Genomic DNA, 18,399 nt, shown 5'->3' on the forward strand with positions numbered 1-18,399 from the left:
TTATCAAGGAAAACATCATGTCGTTGGGTTTTGTCATCAAAATATATGTAATATATTTTCTGTTGAGGCAACAAGTTTTTGTTTTTGCTAGAGTTCAGCTTTCGGTAATGACAGATTGTCAGCTCTCCAACAGGACATCACAATTAGAAACTCTAGACAAAATATTTAAAAACAACTATTTGAAGGCACTGGAAAATGAGCAAAATAGAGGATACACTATGATTCCACTTACATGAAACTCTTAAACATGCAAACCAATCTATACTAACAGAAAGCAGGTCAGTGGAGGAAGGTAGGCAGGTAGGAGAGGAGGGTAGGGTTACAGAAGGGCACTCGGAAACTTTTGGGTGTGATGGATACGTTCAATAGCTTGATTATAGTGATGGTTTCCTGGATGTGTATGTGTGTGTGTGTGTGTGTGTGTGTGTGTGTGTATACATCTACGTACAGAACTTGATGAATTCACATAGCAGTGTGTTTTATTAATTACTAGAGTAATTCTTGCTTGTTAATCTAAATACACACTGAAATACTACAGGCTTGGGGGAGACGGCTGGGGGTGTCAAAACTTTCTCCTTAAACCCCAACAGTTACTACCAGTAACCATTGTGATCAGTCGCTGAGGTCAGCTAGAACACACAGAAAGAAATAAAAACAGATTTATGGGGTTCATCCCCGGTCCCTCTTATCAGGGGAGAGGGAAGAGTGGAGGCCGAGAAGGTAACTGATGGTCCCATGACCATCCTAGACTAAAATAGTTCTCAACTACTTTAGGAGATGTAACCCAAGGGGCTGAGTGCAGGTCTGAAGGAGGTGGGGAAGCAGAATTTATGTGGTTCGATCTCCTCCACTGACTCAGGGAGTTTACCTTCCTCTTTATTTTCTACCTTGTCCCTTGGGTCTTAGCTGATGCCCCTTGAGTTTTTCTTTGTCCTGAGATTGGTCAAGGGACTTTTCCTAGCACAGGGGAGGGATCTCATTGTCCCCTACACCCAGCCAGCCACACACTCGAGGCTGCATTACTCACAATGCACACACCCACAGGGGCTACCTTCAGTCCCAGCAACTGGGTGTCTGGGACTCAGAGGACTCAACATGGGCTTCAGCAGAGCAAAACATCATCCCAGTATTCCCTTCTTGTCCTAGAAATCTAAAAAAAAAAATGTTCACCTTATATAAGTTATGATAAGTCATGTAATTTATACAAATCTCATATACCTAGAATCTCATATACCTAGAACCTATAACAATAAGTTCAAGATCAAGCATTTACCAGAATTTATTGAGCATTTTATTGGATTCCATCCTTTCAGGATATTTTGGCTTCAGAGCTGGCTGCTCACCTGGAATTGTCACCTGCTGAAAGGCTTTAATATTGTTTCTTAAATTATAAGAAATAATGACCATGGTGCTATGATTAGAACTCAAGGGGAAAAAATCAGGCTAATGTTCTGAGAGCAGTAGAGGGAAAGGGAGTACACTAATAATTCCAGGAAGAAAAGTCACAGCATTAAGCTACTCCGAAAACACCCCCCGGATTCTTTCTTCCATGGAAAGATCAAGGCTGTGTTGTTCTTTTCCTTCAGGGCTCTTTAGGAAACAGAATCTCCAGTCTTTTGAGTCCTGAGGCCTAAAGCCCCTTGGAGAGTTTTGGGAGGATGATGCACGAGGAGATTTTACCCAATATATGTCTTCCAACTACAGAAATCTTGGCCCTACAATGAGTGCTACCTATGACTGCTCTAACCAATAAAGAAAACCCAATTATTCTAGAGCAAAACGAGCCTTCTAGATTTTTCAGATTTTGATTTCTTAATATGAATCCCTCTTGAAATGTTTATTGCTTTCAATTTGAGTTGAAATTATTTCCAATCTGCCTAATAATCCACAACCTAAATTATGCCCGTTGCTTATTTCTTTCCTGGAGTCCAATTTTTAACCTTTGAGAAAAGTTTGGGAGGCTAAGGAGAAAGAAGTCAGATTGGCTGAAACAGCCATGGATAAACCCGTCAGCTTTTTTGCTGGTCAAGAGACTGAAAGTTAGTTAACTGACACATGACTTTGGGGTTAGGTAAGAGAGCAATCCTATCACATCAGACCAAATCCTTAGAGATGGGCTGTGCGATGTTGTAAAATGGGATATGGCTCCTCTCCACCAGGTGAATTACGGGAGATGTTTTCCTTATTGATTTGCAATATCTCTTGGTATATGAAGACAACTTGTTTGTAATCAATTTAATTGAAGAATTATTGGCATACCGTAACTAGCACATAAAGTGTGCCACGTGACAAGTTTTCCTTTTTGTTTGTAGGGGGGAAGAATTGATTGCTTTCCTTATTGTTTGTAGGGGGGAAAGAAAGAGAATTTTGTCATCTGTAAAGTAAGATTACATATACCTACCTAGCATGATGGAGGAGAGGATTAAATGAGGTTATAGATGACAAATTCCAGACCCTGCTGGTACATGTATATACTCAAAATATGACAGCTGTTATTGTAATGCTTATTAACAAATGAGAGAAAGTTAGAGCCAGGAAGTGTTGCTGACTGTTCTTTAAGGCTGTTATTTCATGTTCTGCTTTTTGTTTTTTAAGTTTTAAATTCATAGTGTTGGTTTAACCTAAATTATGAATGTCTTTGTTTTGGCTTCTTTTCTGGGTGACTCGTTTGGGAAGAAATGAAGAGAAGTCATTCAACAAGGCTGGGAGTGGGAGTTTAGGGTTGAGTTAGCAGGTCCATGTCCACAGTCAAAGCAGGCAAATGGAAAATCCAAGTTCATTCATCAAGGGGGGAAAGGTCGGACCGTGTTTGATGATCTGAGAGTTAGTTGACCCCTAAGAGTTAAGCCAGCCTTGAGCACCATGCTTATCTCAAAGGCAAGCAAGACCCGGAGGACAGGGGACTATGGGGTTTTGAGGCATTAGCAAAACCAAAGAGAAATACAGAAAGAATCTGATCTTAGAGCAGAAGGTTGTTTGCCTTTTGCCAGATTATCAATTTTCATGAATACTTGATACACAGGTTAGAGGTGGGGTTTGAAGAGATGGTGGCCTGATGCTGGCAGAGCAGAAATAGAGGGTGTGGAAGATAAGGAGGCCCTTGTACAGGTACAGATGCATTAGCATTCACCACCTCTCAAATACATCAGGTACTGTGGGAAATTGAACTGTAGTTCTCAGCTCTCTTACGTACCACTTAATGAGTCAAGAAATAGTTACTTGATGTACTGGGAGGACTGAACCCTTCACGTGGCATGTTAATTTCAAGGTGGCAGCTCTTATTATCATAGGAACTAGGCAACATGAGGGACCTTTTGTAGCATCTTTAATTTTCCTTGTGAATCATTTGTGATAGGAGAACAAAATCAGGTCACCTAAAGGAAATGATTTAATCCCAAAAAAGAGCCACTTAACAGGCATATATTATCACCATTCGATGGAAATTAATAAAGTGTTAGTGTTTACAGTGTTCCTTTCAGCATAATGCAAATGGAAACAGCATTCATTTACACTGGAATTTGCATTGCATTAGGAATTTCACCCACATTTGAAAAGTATTATTAGAGGGAATATTATTATATTATATTATACATATTTAAAGAAAAAGAGAGAAGAGGGAACATCCCCAGACATCCCATTCCTAGCTTGAGTATCATATCAGTGGGGTCATAGTAACATAATTACCAAATTCGGCTTGCTTGTGGCCCCTACCTACATGACTATAGAACATCAGCTCTCCTACCTAATCACACCAGTAATTTCTGAGAGTACCCTGGGGCTGTGTCACATGTATTCGGAAATGCCTGCTCTTTTCCTTTCATTTGATATCCTCACTGAAGCCCATTGACTAGAAGTCCTTTGATGAAACCCCTCCATACTGGCCTTGCTGTGGTACTGGGAGGGGGTCCTTCAGACTCTCCTTGGATGCTATTGAATTCCATGTGTAAATGGAGAGAATTTCATCCCCCACGTCTGATACTTCACTAGTCACTGGGGCTCTGAAACTGCACCCCTTACATCCTAAATCTCGTGACATTCCTCCTTCAAATGGCCCTTTTATCATCTGTTTGCAGCTAGTCCTTTTCACTCTAGATGGGGCCTTAGAGATAGTCCATCAGACTGGTTGAGAACCATCTCTTCAAATAAAAGCTTCTCCATTTTTTCTTAATGTCCTTAAATCTGCCCTAAGTATGATGCACTAACTGCTTCTTTTTCCTTTAGCCCAGAAGGAATCTAGTACGTTGTCTAAGAATATACATGAGGTCAGGAATTGTGTCTGGGCTCTGTGGCTTACTTGCTAAGTTTTATTTTCCTTATCTGTAAAATGGTACATACCTTACAGAATTGTTTTGAGAATAAAATGAGAAAAACCAGTACCCAGAGTAAACACTGAAGAAGCTATTATAAGCTTGGAAAATGCTCATTTCATAGGGAAGAATGGAGGACCTTGGTAACAGTAAATGTCAGACTTAGATCTTAGAGCAGCGCTTTCTTTACCCCCATCATCCTCTGATATATATATATATATATATATATATATATATATATATATATATATATATATATATATATATATATATAATTTTTTATCTTCTGTCATGTATTTTTTCATACATGATAGTTATAAGCAGCAATATCTAAGTATCATATAAAATCATAGATATAGCCACCATAACCCTTCCCATTGCCTTGAAAAGAGGCACAGATTCTTCACGTCTGTCCATGCTAGGTTGTGGGTGCCACAAGCTAGCTGGCGTCTATGGCAGGATGGGGGTGTTCCATTCAATCTTGAGTGCAAAAGTTGTGTGATTTTTATGATACCCAATGGGAGAGTTCAGGTCAGAAATGGAAGCTGGGGTCAAACAAATAGACATGTGACATGTTTGAGAACAGGGATATGTTTGGGTGTGGAAGTGCAGGCAGGGCAGGATGGTAGGTCCGTGAAGAGTCAGTCCAGGCACCCAGGCAATGGCGAAGCTCACGCTTCAAGGCAAGCATGTGGAAATAATTAGAAGATAGAGACCAAACCAGAATGAGCTAATGATCACAAACAAAACACTTTATGGCCACACACTTCAGTTACAAATCACTGAACAGTAGTGAGAATAAACTTGTATTTTAAGTCAATCTGTATGTGCTCACTTGTTTGAAGATGATGAGGAATTGCATGGCTTTTCTAAAATCAGATGTTGCAACAATGTGACAGATTCTATGTTCTAACTGAAACCCACTGAACTAAAACTGGTGTTCTAAACCTATCTTAGGAGGAAAAAAACCCCCAAAACCATTGCTTAAAATGGCTAATTTTTCTTTCATTCTAAGATTCCTTTCTCACTCCCAATCTTTTAAAACATCAGTAATTCATCACAAAGAAAATAACCCTCTAAACCCAAATTCTTCTTCCATGTCTCAAAAGCCGTCTGGACCCCACCTCCCCCAAACCCCATTAATTTTGAGTCCTAGGAAAAATGAGAGTGTGCGGATCCAAAAAAAAAAAGCCCATTTTTTCTATAGGATCTCTTTTAAGATGGGTCCAAATTATATGGCGTGCTTACAAGCACCACGAGAGAATGTGCAGCTGAAAACCCCATATATAGCCCCATCCAAAAGCAGCAACACTCTCAAAGGAAAACATGCTTTAGACTCGGGGAGGCTTTTAATTGCTTATGTGCCTCGTCCCCTCCTTAGTGCTTACATGCTGGGGAAGCTGCTAATTTATAACAGTGGTTTAGCCACTCTTGCCTGTCCCTCATGCAGGTAGACTCTTAATGGCCTTCCAGGTAAAGATAATTAGCTACTTTCATGCTTCTGAATGTATCAGTTAAAAGGGTACTTCAAGAAATAAACCCAGTGTATTTTAGACTGACTATGTTATGAAAGCAGATAAAAGTATCGTGTAGACCAATGCGTTAGTGAAACCAGGAATGCCTTGACCTGTGAATATACCTAGTGAATATACTATTAACTCAAAGCCTCTGGTTGAAAGAAAGAAAGAGAGAAAGAAAGGGAGAAAGAAAGAAAAAGAGAAAATACAAGTCAGGCAGACCTAATTCAGCCAACCAGCAGTTTAAAAAGTTGGAAAAGAGGTAAAAGGGAGCCTGACACCTATATTTCCTTGCATTGAAGAATGAGAACTTCCAGTAAGCTTTGGACAATGATTTAGAAGCAGGGAAACACAAAGGAATTGAATTCACTATCTCTACATATTGATTAACAGTTTTTAAGCCCATCAGTTATACTTTAATTCTATGTGTGGTATGTTTAACATGAGCTCCCAATCCACCTGATTGGATCACCTCACTACCCATAAAAGAATCAGCAGCTAGCGGTTAAAATTGTAATTAGAATCAGGCAGTAATTTGTCATTGGGACAGGGGGTGGGGGGTGGGGGTGGGGGGAGGAAACCCTCTTGCCTCTTCTGTTTAAATTTTTCAGCATAGATGATGAATAATAATTATATTTCAGCCAATTACCTCTGAGATGATAGAAAGTGAATGTGCGAAGGAATAATCAAAGAGTTTAGATATTTGAGCTCTATTTTTTCCTTTTTCATAAAGTGGTCAGTAAAATACAGAAAGTAAGTTTCTTATTCACACAGTCTCTAATTTCAATAAAATTGGAGAGTCGTCAGAGGTGGGTCCTATCTTGAACATCCAATACATATCTCATCACATTTCTGTTCTGTGGACCAAGAGTCTTAAAGAAAGAAACAAATAGTATGTTTCAGGATATAAATGAACACAAAATTCTATTTTTAAAACCATTTAAAAATAGATTTTCTTTTTTGTATGATATCGCTGAAATAGATGTTTTCTTTGGGGGTTTTATAACCATGGTTTTTTTGATTAGTTTTACTGTAAAATTTACTCCCAGGAAATGGACACTGTTGGGATCCTTGTTGAAAGCATTTAGCTTATTTATAGGTACAAATCTTTTGATTATTTTCTGGTTAAAAGTGTAGCATCAGTTCTAAGACACAGAGGTCTTAAAAACTATAATGCTTTTGGATTAGCTATCCTGTTATAAAAGATACAGTGATACTGGTTTTAAGATGTGACTTAAAAATTAGTCTTTGAAAGTCCAGAAATTAATTAAATCTAAGATGTATAAAGAAAATTTCAGTGTTATATGAAATAAAACTGGAAGACCATACAATTGAGTGGAATAGGAGATTTGGTAATTTAGCATATGGTGCCACGAGTTGAATTAGTTCCCACAAAATTCACACTTGGATGCACAGAAATGGGAAAAGCTAATGTGATATTGTGATTTATAATAAGAAATATATATTTGGTCTTTCTTCCCATTTCTGGCACAGAGTTTCTCAAATCCTTGGAATTTCCTAAGTTATGAGAACAATGAAGGTGTCTTTTGTTATGTTAATGAGGTGGCTTTTGGAAAGCACCTAGGGATGGGGACTGATTGCCAAGAGAACCTACCATGTGGTTAGAGGATTGGAACTTTCAGTCCCGTCCCTACGCCAGCCTCCAGGGAGGGAGAGGTGTTGGAAGTCGAATCAAACACCAATGGCCAAAGAGTTAATCATTCATGCATATGTAATGAAGCCTCCATAAAACCTGAAAAGGATGGGGTTTAGAGAGTTTCCGCATTGGTGAATGCATGGAGATGTGGAGAGAGTGGCATGCCTGGGGAAGGCATGGGAGCTCCAAGCCCCTTACCGTGTGCCTTGCCCTGTGCATCTCTTTTATCTGGCTGTTCCTGAGCTATATCCTTTTGTAGTAAACTGGTCATCTAGGAAGTAAAATGTCTCTCTGACTTCTATGAGCCACTCTAGAAAATTAATTGAACCCAAGGAGGGAGTCATTGGAACCTCTGAGCTATGGCTGGTCAATCAGAAGCACAGGTGACAACCTGGGCCTGTGACCAGCATCTTAAGCAGGGGGAGCAGGGGGGAGTCTTGTGAGCCTGAACCCTTGACATGTGGGATCTGATCTCAGGGTCAATAGTATCTGAATTGAGTTGAATTTTAAGACACCCAGCTGGTATTCCAAGAATTGCTTGTTGACGGAGGAACACCCCACACTGAAATTGTGGGCAGAACCCAAAAGAGCTACATATCTTTCCCTTTCACAACACTAGACAATTTCACTGAATCCACCCTTACTGCATGCACACACGTGTGAGTGCACAGACTAAAACCAAACCAAAGCAAGAGGCATGCATGATGATGTTGATAGCCTTTGGCCATAAATCTCAAAGCAGATAAATGATGCATCATAATGGTTTCACCCGCTGTCTGAGCCAACATGGGCTTCATCTCTCTTTGAGCAGGTTTCTGTACTAAATCTTCCCTCTCTTCTTTTCTCCTTCAATCCATTTGTTCATCCCAATCCATACTTACTCTTACTTCCAGTCATTGCTAAAAGCTACTGCCCCTTTAACTGTGTATTCTTACATCTTTGCTCATCTCTGTGGATCACCTGTTTCTAAAACTTCAGTTCATTTCTCTTCTCATTTTTCTGCCCATATTAGTATCTTGGTTCTTTAACTCCTGTGCAGTGATTAGTACCTATCTTGGTGTAGTAGAAATAGCCTTGGCTTGGACTTTCATATTTGTCAATTACTAAAGTAAACTTCTTAATATCTCTGGGCTCCAGGTGCCTGATATGTAAAATGAGGAGAAGCTTGACAGGACCTTCAAGCTCTAAATCTTGTACAATCCTTCCTACACAAATAGCTTAGCATTTTCATAATGTCCCTTGCTCAGCAGCAATTTCACGAATGGATGCTCTGTCTCTCTAATTAGACTGCAAGATTTCCAGGAGCGTACACGGGGACTTCTTTTTCTGTTCTACCTTCTAGCTTCTAGCTGGTTCTAAGTATATTATAGATATTCAATAAACGTTCATTGATTAGTTTACTGAAGCCCTTTTGGGCAGATTTTCTTTTCACATCATTACTACCAACATCATAGTGCAGAAGTGAAGACGTAAAGCGGTTACCAAGAAACTAATAGAAAAAATTACAACAACAATGCAATAAAAATGACTCTCCTGTGGTACCTGATAATTATCTATATTTGTAGTTTGTTCCATGCCTCTTAATAATTATACCAATCATTTAAAGTATAACTGGGGTAAAAAATTGTGGGGATAAACTTAAAGATTGCTTTAAAGAAATGATTCTTAATTTGGGGAGGGGAGGAGACATGGAGAACTTTGAGAATCTGACGTCAGCTGTGGGCTTTCTCCAACATGGTTTACAGGTTCCTTACAGCCTGTTATGTAAACACCATGTTTTCCTAAATGCCGTACATGGATCCCAGGTTTCATTTTTAAAGGGTCTACTTTAAAAGGAGTGTGCTGGGGGGCGTCCCTAGTGACGCAGTGGTTGGGAGTCCGCCTGCTGATTCAGGGGACGTGGGTTCGTACCCCGGTCCGGGAAGATCCCGCATGCCGCGGAGCGGCTGGGCCTGCGCGTCCGGAGCCTGTGCTCCGCAGCGGGAGAGGCCACAGCAGTGAGAGGCCCGCGTACCAAAAAAAAAAAAAAAAAAAAAAAGGAATGTGCTGGGAAGGAAACTCATTGCTGCTCCACTTAAAGCCCTTTTGAAATGAGAAAGTCTCTTTTAACACGTGTGATTGAAACAGAGGTGGCCATATCTTAATTACCGATGTAAGACCTGGTTTAAACGAAGATATAAAGGCCAATCAGACTCCTTCTTTGGGAGTTTGAAATTGAGGCAAAATTTTTAAGTCAAGTCAGTTGGTAGGGTATTCTAGAATTAGAAATCCATTTGGTCTTGGGAGATGGAGTGGACAATTCTGAACCATGCATTAACTAAAGAGGAAGTAGAGGAATTTTGGTAAACACCAGAAATAAATGATGAATAACACGCAGAGAAGCAAATCAAGGGCTCACATAGCCTGTAAGTAAAAGAGAATATGACCTGGGTTCCTGGTAGCTTTCCAATTCTCATGAGACCCATTTGTACTGCATTTACTATTCCTGGATGCTGTCCAAACTCTGAGTCTTTGACAACCCTTTCCTATCTCCCTCATTTCCACCACACACACACACACACACACACACACACACACACACACGCATGCACTCACCATTTTCTTGAACTAATTTGAAATTGGTCTGTTTCTCATAGCCAAAACCTCTCTGACTAGAATAAGCAGTAATCTAAGATGTTTTCTATGCAGTTTATGGTAGAAAATAGGATGCTTTCTCAGGGTGGAAATGTTGATGATGCCGTTAATTCTCATAAGAGAATTAGAAGGTGAAGGTTCTATGTAACTGTTCCTGAATGCTTAATATTTAGATTATTCCCTCTGAATAATTTGTAATTTATTTTATAGAAATAAGGAAAGTGATACGGTAGCTAAAAGTTTATTAGTGTGACAAAGAATTAAATAAAAAAATAAACTTTTTATGCTTCAAAAATAAAATGTTTGATGTAATTTAAAAAAACGTTTGGGAATTCCATTTCTGTCCAGTGGTTAGGAATCTGGGCTTTCACTGCCCAGGGCCCAGTTTCAATCCCTGGTTGGGGAACTGAGATTCCACAAGCTGCGTGGCATGGCTTAAAAAAAAAAAAAAAAAAGCCACTGTAAATATAAAGAGGCAAAACAATTTTCTAATGAATGTTTTACCAAATAAAACATTTATGTAGTAACAATTGTGGTTTTGATTTGAAGAGATAAATCTTTAATAAAAATATTTTATATGTGAAAGCATTTACTTTTTTATCATTGTTCATATTTCATGTTTATAATTTCTTTTCTTTTGAACGTTTTTTCAGCTATTTGACTATGTCTTGAAATTTTATCTCTACTAGTCTCAGATAGTCTTGAGCTTAATTAATTCCATGGTATATATTCAAATGGCATATAGTAAATATTAACTCAAATTCTGTTAACTTTTACAGGGCTTTTTATGGGCTACTCCAGTGCTCCACCAGGGATTACACTCAGAAACGTATCCTTTCTTCTTGAAAAATAGTATTTTGCACAATGCTTTTTTTTTTTAACATCTTTATTGAAGTATAATTGCTTTACAATGTTGTGTTAGTTTCTGCTGCATAACAAAGTGAATCAGCTATATGTATACAGATATCCCCATATCTCCTCCCTCTTGTATCTCCCTCCCACCCTCCCTATCCCACCCCTCTAGGTGGTCACAAAGCACCAAGCTGATCTTCCTGTGCTATGCGGCTGCTTCCCATTAGCTAACTATTTTACATTTGGTAGTGTATATATGTCCATGCCACTTTCTCACTTCATCCCAGCTCACCCTTCTCCCTGCCCATTTCCTCAAGTCCATTCTCTATGTCTGCATCTTTATTCCTGTCCTACCCTTAGGTTCATCAGAACCTTTTTTTTTTTTTTTTTTAGATTCCATATATATGTGTTAGCATACGGTATTTGTTTTTCTCTTTCTGACTTACTTCACTCTCTATGACAGACTCTAGGTCCATCCACCTCACTACAAATAACTCAATTTCATTTCTTTTTATGGCTGAGTAATATTCCATTGTATATATGTGCCACATCTTCTTTATCCATTCATCTGTTGATGGACACTTAGGTTGCTTCCATGTTCTGGCTATTGTAAATAGAGCTGCAATGAATATTGTGGTACATGACTCTTTTTGAATTATGGTTTTCTCAGGGTATATGCCCAGTAGTGGGATTGCTGGGTCGTATGGTAGTTCTATTTTCAGCTTTTTAAGGAACCTCCATACTCTTCTCCATAGTGGCTGTATCAATTTACATTCCCACCAACAGTGCAAGAGGGTTCCCTTTTCTCCACACCCTCTCCAGCATTTATTGTTTGTAAACTTTTTGATGATGGCCATTCTGACCGATGTGAGGTGATATCTCATTGTAGTTTTGATTTGCATTTCTCTAATGATTAGTGATGTTGAGCCTTTCATGTGCCTCTTGGCCATCTGTATATCTTCTTTGGAGAAATGTCTATTCAGGTCTTCTGCCCAGTTTTGGATTGGGTTGTTGGTTTTTTTGACATTGAGCTACATGAGCTACCTGTAAATTTTGGAGATTAATCCTTTATCAGTTGCTTTGTTTGCAAATATTTTCTCCCATTCTGAGGGTTGTCTTTTCATCTAGTTTATGGTTTCCTTTGCTGTAAAAAAGCTCTTAAGTTTCATTAGGTCCCATTTGTTTATTTTTGTTTTTATTTCCCTTTCTCTAGGAGGTGGGTCAAAAAGGATCTTGCTGTGATTTACGTCCTAGAGTGTTCTGCCTATGTTTTCCTCTAAGGGTTTTTCAGGATCTGGCCTTACATTTAGGTCTCTAATCCACTTTGAGTTTATTTTTGTGTATGGTGTTAGGGCGTGTTCTAATTTCATTCTTTTACATGTAGCTGTCCAGTTTTCCCAGCACCACTTATTGAAGCGGCTGTCTTTTCTCCATTGTATATTCTTGCCTCCTTTATCAAAGATAAGGTGACCATATGTGCGTGGGTTTATCTCTGGGCTTTCTATCCTGGCACAATGCTTTTTAAATCCTTAGATAATTCACAGATGTTTCTACTTGCTGTGGGAAATATCATGGAACGTATGGAAAAAAGGAGGGAGGCTCTGAATGGTGTAAGAGCCACACACTGTCAGTGACTCTACAACTCATGTATTCAGAAGACTTGCCAGAATAAAAGAAAATTTTTTTGATTTGCCAGGAAATAGACATAGAAGGGATTCTCCATCTACTAATCCGTGGGTTTTGTGACTATCAAGATGATGAAGGATGATTTTCTTCCACTCATGCGTGTTTGCTTTTTGTGAATTTCTGGTCATAGGAAGATGAAATGACCTCATCTGGAACCAAAAAAGCACAAAACCAAACCAAAAAAACTACACAATTCCTGTTTACCTGTTGTAGTGGTAAATATTTTGAGGTATTTGACTAAAAGAAACCTGATTAATTTGTCCAACTTTTTATTGTAAGAAATGTTCTTAAATGTGTGCAAGACAAAAATACTGCATCTCCTTTTCAAAAATTAATCGTTGATTAAAACAGGCAATAGTGTAATATTTAGAAAACAGAAGTCTACGAGAAGACATATGGGGTGAATTTTTGACTCAACCCCACCAGGAAATCGCCCAGTGTCTTTGAGCAAGTTCTTGGCCTTCATTATACCTCTGCATTCATACTGAAAACAGGAAGGATAATCCTCTCCCTATTTCATGGGAGAGTTGGGACGATCACAAGAGGTTATGGAACAGATTGTTGGAAATGGAGGGAACCTTAATGGTCATTCCAGGCCCTTTCATATTGCGTGTATGATAACTAAAGCCCAGAGGTATTAAGTAACCAATTGTTTTCTCATTCTGCATACATAGTCTCCTCTATATACTTCTATTAGAATGTTTAAGTCACATGTGTTAATTCTCTACTGTATATCTCCTGACTAATCCAAATGAACATTGAGAACAGAGACCATGTTGTATTCATATTTGCCTTTTTACACCCATTTTTCTCCTAATTTACTCTTGTTCAACATTCCTTGGGGAAGACTGTCCTGATCCCAAATCCCTGTTATACATTTACATCACATCTTATACTTTCTTGGTAGCACTATCACAATTGTAATTTTACATATATATGTATTTTACATCTATAGTCGTAAATTTATACATAATTATACATGTATTTGTATAATTTATATGTATTATTTATATGTATTATAATTTATATGTATTATATAATTTATATGTATTATATATGTATAATGATTTGTTTAAAGTTTTTCTCTCCAACTTGTTATGTTGCAGTTTCCTCATCTGTAACATGTCAATAATAATGGCATCCAGCTTATAGAATTATTTTGAAGAACGTTTGATTTATTAACAGTGTACAGAACATATAAGAGAACTCAATGAATTTTATTATTATTATTACTGTTACTATTAATTTCCAGGCAATGTGTTTGTCACTGGGGATGATGGTAGAGATTAAAATATCTCTTCAAATCAGGCTGGACACAAAATAACTTCAGGTTTAATAGGTTGTAAGGTTATCTCTGTGCTGCACCACAGGATAGCTCTTCATCTCTTCATTCTAGGGGCAGATAATTCTATTCAGGTATAGTAACAGCAAGGCAGACCAAAGAAAAAACAGAGAGGGGATCAGAGCCATTTATTGAGAGCCATTTTGCTTCTCCAGTAGCTTAAAAGTGTGTATGATTGTAGTCTAGAGGTATCCTGCTGAATACATGCCTTCTAGAAGGCAGTCAGTCATTTCTCTCTCATATATACTTGAATTTCTGCTAGATCCTGGAAGTTCACAGAGAAAAAGACAGACAAAGAGACTTTCCATTGAGGGGAAGACTTCACTGTAGCACTGATGCAAGTTAAGCCAAAATGTAGAAGACTGAGGCTACTACAGGACAACAGAATATTTCTGAGAAACCACCCATTCATATCTGCTAGCAAAGGAATGTAGTAAAGAATTTATAGTCTATGATAATCTGAAAAAAAAAAAAGAAAACATGCAGTTCTCAGTATTACATGTAAAAAGGTGAGCATTTTAGAGGGGAAAGGATCAGTATTATTTTTGTTCTACCATCACACTCGTGAAATTGGGTAGCCTGATTCAAAATAAGCACTCAATAAATTGGTAACATCTTCAGAGCTGATAAACAATGACAGGTTAAGTACCTTGCAAATTTAAAGCCAATTAAAATTACTGACTATTTTGTTTCATGAATATGCCTAAATTTGAAAATTGAAACTACATTATGTTCAGTTCTCTTTTAAATGAAGAGATAAAAGTATTTCTTTTTCAGTGCTTAACAAAGTTAAGCAGTTTTTATAAATGAATACAGTTGACAGATATGAGAGAATTTATGGAAGGTAGCTCTGAACTACTGAAGGGAGACAACATTATAAGTTTTGATAAAGGAAGGGGAAAAAGTTACTATCATGATGCAAGAGAATTTTGTGACTTTTTCTGGGAAGTAATTTCTGAGTACAGTTTACTCCCTGAATTATTTTACAATGGCTCTAACCCTGCCACATAAAGGTGATGCTTGACAACTGTGACCAATCCAGTAAATATTGGTGAATAAAATATTTCCAGTTTTAGGACATGCATCTGCTAAAACTAAAGGCACTCATAGAATAAAAATCTTTTAACTGGATATTCCACTTTTCCTAGAGTGTTCAAAAATATCATATATTTCCTTCCTGCTTATGAAGAATCAGCTAATTTATTCCTGATAAATTGTTTTCTTCCTGAAGTTTGGTGATTTTTGAACTTCTGCAGTTCACTACGTACTGTTTTTTAAAGAGGATACTGAGACATAAATAAAAGTTAAAAGTAACAGGGAGTTTTATCCACCCCTACAGATGAGAGAACAAATAACTATTTTTAGGGATATTGTCAACTGGGAAACATTAGAATTCTCTGGACTTAGTTATTTGACTAGATAATTATGAACATTTGTTTATTCAACTAGTATTTATTGCAATTATCTTCTATGAGGGACATTGTATTAGGCACTATAAGGAAACAAAAGTTGAGTGAGTATATTTTTTGTCCTCGAGCTACTTCAAGTCTACTTATGGAAATATATGCACACAAATAATTTTAGTAAAAGATAATATTTGGTACATGATGATAGAAGTATAATGAAAATAGAGGTGAATTGAGACAAAGATGAGTTTAGTTTAGGAAGCGACAAATATTAGGCAAAACTTCATGGGAAGAGTGACATTCAAGGTTTACCTTGAAAACTGAGTAGAATTTTAAGATAAGTAACATGAGGGAAGGCTTCTCAGTGGAAGTAGAGAGGACAATCGTGGAATTGCGAAAGTTCAATGCATATTAAAGGACCAGCAGAAAACAAGTTAATTATGTGTTTCTTTGGTGTCTAATCCTGCTCTCTACATGAAGTAGCTGCTTATTGGACTAAACTGAAGTGAGCTAGAATTCAACCTCCATAAACCAAGAAACATTTCCCAACACAAGCATTCTTTTGGGACAAGCGTAGTTCTATAAATACAAGGTGGTTAGCACTTCCAGAAATCAACTATTCCGTTTTCCTGCCTTTAGGCCGGAAGGTACCTAACGTTTTCTCTGCTTCAATGATGTACAGAGGAAGAACTTTCTGCAAGTTTCTTGTGGAGAAAAAAATTAACTAATTTTGATGGAATATCAGTTATGGAAGGTCCTTCCCCACATGCCATTTAAGTATCCTTCAAATTCAGCATGCAATGACTAAAGACATGACATATAGAATTAATTTCATCATAATCTGTAATATCTTACTAGCATTAATATGTTGAGAAAACCATAAAAGAGTGCAGTCTGGCTATGTACTTTTGGACAAAGGCTCTAACTCCGTACCTTGATTACTATAAAATAGTCCCTTAGGTCCTTTTCAACTTTTTTGTAATAATATCTTTTTAAAACAACAAAATGAACATTAATTTTATTTTTTCTTTTCAGTTTGAAACTCCTCCAGATTGTCAAGATTAAAACAAAGGAGCAGAGCCATAAATCTGAATGAAGACTTAAAAGTGAAAGGAATGTGTCAAAACAATATTGTTCCCCTAAATCCCTTTCTAAAGGTGTAAATTGCAATCTGACATAACCGCCATTTGGAGTTGCCATACTGAGTTGTTTTGTTTAACAACGGGTTTAATCAGACAAATAGCTCTTTAAAACAAGAAAACAGATGGGCCATCAACTTTAAAATGTGGAAGCCCAGTAAAATAATCTGTTGGCCTCAGGCCAGGAAATTGTGACCCAATAGCAGGAGAAAACATGGGGGAGAAATGTTTAGGAAGTTGCTTGTTAATATGGTATAAACACCATGAACAGAAATAGATGTTACCATCCTTGAATAGTTAGTATCATCTAATTTATAACAAAAATCATCTATTCGGACATTGTTGATAAATGTTTGGTAGAATTCCTTCAATTTATAATAGCCATTTACTGAATGTAACAGGAACTTCTAAAACTATCCATTAATATCCACGGACCCGTGGTGGTACTGGGACTCATCAATTTGTCCCAATTTTTCCATTTCTGAAGCCCAGTAGTTGTAGTTAAGTAGTTTTTGATTTGAGTCATTTGACTGCATGGGATAAAACAGGATAGCAGGTGAAAATTTGAGATTTAAAATGTTTGTCCACCTTAATAGTTAACTTCTTTTGAAATAATGTGATTTCTCATTTAAGCTGAAATTTTCCATTCAGATGGCATTCTTTCTTTTTTTTACCTAAAAGTAATGCTTTATGCTATCCTACTCTCAAATTTTCCATATTGAAACAAAAACTTACCATTGTTATGTATGTGGACCTATTACTTTGAACCATACAAAATTTTAATTTGTTAGGTAAAAACGCAGTTTAATATTACCAATTACATATGTAAATTTTTGTAATGGGAACACACAGTCCATGAATTCCTGACAGTAACTTCCTTATTAGACAGAAGCTTCGTACTTTACTTTTACTTCGCATCTCTTTATTTTTCCCATAGCTGTCTAGTGCTATTGACAGTTTAGTAAGTGTTTGATGAATATTTGGTGATGAATTGTTGCCATGTTGATTCAATAGACGGTGGGGCTGACTTCTAAGTGGCTCAGTCAAACATGGAGATATAAGAAGTATTTAGCCATCAGAGACAGAAAATAAACAGACAAAGAGGAGCCTGTGTCAGAAACAGAGAAATGTATATATATATATATATATATATATATATATATATATAGTGTGTGAATGGAAACGTGTGATTGTTCTGGGCTACCTAAAATCAAGAAATAAAAAAGTGCAAAATTTCTATTCAAAGCCATCCTGGAAGAAACATGATAAAATACTTGTTGTCTTCAGGATGATTGTTGTTTTAGTGCACACCCCTAATTAGTTCTTTCTGAGCTGAAAAAGCTAATTAAAAAATGCCTACACACTGCACGGGACTGATGCGGATGTGTGCTCCTTGATGAATGGACTCACCACCCAGGATTGTCATCACATCCAGACCCCTAAGGAGGGAAGATTCAAGACTCTGTGTGCTAGGTGCAATCCCAAAATGGCAAAAAATGGGTAAATTAATATGCATACATATGTGCGAATCAAGATGAAGATGTCAGTTTCAGGTAGCAGAAAGAATTTACCAGCACTGACTTCTGTTAGGCAGAAGCCATCAGGGAAGAGGGAGTAGATTTTAAATTTAGACATTCATTTAGATTTTTTTCTTTTTAGTAGGGTTGCCAGGCTAAGTCCCATGTAAAATCAAGCCTTTTCAAGTAAATGAAATGTGGAAAGAGAAAGTGGTCCAGGCTCCCTCATCTTGTCCACGGAATGTGGAGTTTCTGAAAGCCTAGGAAAGAAAAACCTCTTCTTCCTCTGGTTCTTTTCAAGGGCTAAGACAGAATTTTGCTTAGGGAATACATTGCTCTGTC

At 37.5% G+C, this 18,399-nt stretch overlaps 1 long non-coding RNA gene across 1 annotated transcript; it reads left to right on the forward strand.

Annotated features, from left to right (window-relative positions):
• Positions 1–700: 700 nt before the first annotated feature.
• LOC141276840 (uncharacterized) lies at positions 701–12,728 on the forward strand. Its single transcript, XR_012327019.1, has 3 exons — positions 701–720; positions 10,895–10,944; positions 12,512–12,728. It is a non-coding gene; the product is annotated as an uncharacterized lncRNA (long non-coding RNA).
• The last annotated feature ends 5,671 nt before the right edge of the window (positions 12,729–18,399 follow it).

Source organism: Tursiops truncatus, chromosome 17 (assembly GCF_011762595.2).
Source record: "Tursiops truncatus isolate mTurTru1 chromosome 17, mTurTru1.mat.Y, whole genome shotgun sequence".
Classification (NCBI taxonomy): domain Eukaryota; kingdom Metazoa; phylum Chordata; class Mammalia; order Artiodactyla; family Delphinidae; genus Tursiops; species Tursiops truncatus.